We start from the raw sequence: 2,427 nt of genomic DNA, 5'->3' as shown, positions 1-2,427 counted from the left end.
GGTCTCCCTGCAGGTGCAGCAAGAATAGGAACTCTCAGCAGGTGGATCAAAGCAGAACTTCCTGGGTGTGGTCCATGCTATGTCATTTTTCCAGTGTTTGCCCTAAAAACATGCTGCTTCCCCATGATGGAAATTCTGCCGGCTCTAGCATTGGCAGCGATGAAGTGACTGAAGGACCTCCCTCTCATCTGTGTACAAACTCAGGAGAAAAATAGTGAGAAAATGGAGACAGGATTAATATGAGTGCTGTGTTCAGTTTCTAACGCCAAGTAGAAGGAAATGTGTGTGTGTGTGTTTTATTACCCAATTCCATTTTCCTCAGGACTCTCATGTTAATTCTAAATATGCAATTTGTGGGTTTGTAGATTTTTCTCAGCTATTTCCCATGACATTTTTATCTCCAATTAACCACCAAAAATCCAGATGTGGAGTTGTGGTGCAATGGTAGAATGATAGCCTTGAGCAGAAAAGCTCAGGACAGCACTCAGGCTGAGTTCAAGCTCCAGGACTGGCTAAAAAAAAGGGGGGAAAAGATGGTGAAGCTGTCTTTATTCTTAGGGATCTTGGCAGAGAGCGCAGGGACCATTGCATAGAGGAATCTAGCACAAGCAAGATAGGGATCAAGATGTAGAAAAAAGACTAAGAAGAAACTTCATGGGTAAGGAGAATTCTTGTTATACTGACTTGACAGAATTCTCCATCCAGTCATGCCATAATGATACGATATTCTAGGTAGTCAGATAGCCAAGGTGAGGGATTTTTTACCTAACTGAGCTCACTGAATTCTTGCTCAATTTGGGTTCTCCAGGGATAGAGAGTAAATCTAAGGTCATGTCTACTTATAAAGAGCTCGGAGGACCTTAGTAAAGTTTTGGTCTAAGGAGAAAGTCATTGTTTTACAGGAATCTCAGTTTCAGTACTTAATTCTTTATTCTCAGATCCATGTACCTCTTCCTTCACAAGCTCCATTGCTTTTTTCAAAGTCTTCAAGATTGGATCTCTACACTCCATGTCTGGCTTTTTGCAAGTTAATTGGAAATTAGTTTCACAGACTTACTTGCCCAGGATGGCTTTGAATCGATTTCAGCCTCCAGAGTAGCTACAATTATAGGTGTGAGACATCCCCTTCTCAGCTTCAGGTCCTCTGTCTTTATGTGGTTATCTACAAGGCTTTCTAACCTGCCAACTCATCTGATATATAGATAGCATTTTTGTCTTTTGAGGCAGGATCTCACTCTGTAGCCAGGGTGGTCTGGAACTCCCAATCTTCATGTATCCTGAGTGCTGGGATTATAAGCATGAACTGCCATCCTTGGCTTTAATATCTAATTTTGAATCTCACACACACACACACACATACACATACACACACACGACCTTATCCGAGGACAAGCACATATACATTTTGAGTAGAATCAGTGTTGTAGAAATGGACTCATTAAGTTGAATGTAGTGAGTGCTTAGAAGGTAGGAAGATCATGAGTTCCCAACCAATCTGGTGTACATAACAGTACCTTGCTTTTGTTTTTAAGACATGAACTTATTAGGTGGCCTCTTCAGTATTCATAAATACTTCAAATCTTTGTGGAGTTTTTTTCTCTTTTCTGTCCAGTATCTACTGGTGTTGTCCTATAGTTAAGAACAGGAAAAGACCTGTTACTCCCAAACACAAGTAAGTCTCTTAGGTTTAATTGGTCTGTGGTTACTCTCCCTATTCACAATGATTATGCAGACTGAAAGGTAGATTAGGATGAAATAGATTCAGGAAAGAGTGAGTTAAACACATTTCTTTAATTCAGGATTTCCCAGTACCTTTATACAAAGGTGCAAATTGGAGTTTCTTCATCTATTACATTTTCTCTCTTTCCCTTTCTTCCTTTTCCTCCCTGACTTTTATTCTAATGTATGAATTCAAACTGCTGCACCCAGCAACACAGAATAAAAACAGTTGGTATAAAGTTAAAATGATTTAGCCAAGAGAAAATGATTTAATCCACTAGCTCAGCACATAGGAAATTTTAGCGTGCTGCATACCCTGAAAATGAGTTGAAAAGACAGAATCACCAAGCAGAAGCCTTTGGGAACCGTTGACAGATGGAGGCTAGGAGGGAAGTACTGGGTCTACCTCCATTTCTTTTTTTAAATATATATTTTTATTGTAAAGATACTGTACAGAGGGGTTAGTGTTACATGAAGAAGGCAATGAGTCCATTTCCTATTGAGCATTGTTACCCTCTCCTTTGTTTTTCCCTACCATCCCTTTCTTCCCCACCTGCCAATTCCCCCACTCCACCCCCAGAGTTGTAAAGTTTGTTTTCAACATAGTATCTTGTTCATCTCATTGTTACAATGGGTCATCCTGTATCCTTATTTCAGCATTTTGTTATTTCCCTTTTCCTCCCCAAATTAGAAAAATGTATATACAAG

This window comes from Dipodomys ordii, unplaced genomic scaffold, assembly GCF_000151885.1.
Source record: "Dipodomys ordii isolate 6190 unplaced genomic scaffold, Dord_2.0 Scaffold76, whole genome shotgun sequence".
Classification (NCBI taxonomy): Eukaryota; Metazoa; Chordata; class Mammalia; order Rodentia; family Heteromyidae; genus Dipodomys; species Dipodomys ordii.
The sequence above is the reverse complement of the archived record's forward strand: the minus strand, read 5'-3'. Positions refer to the sequence as shown.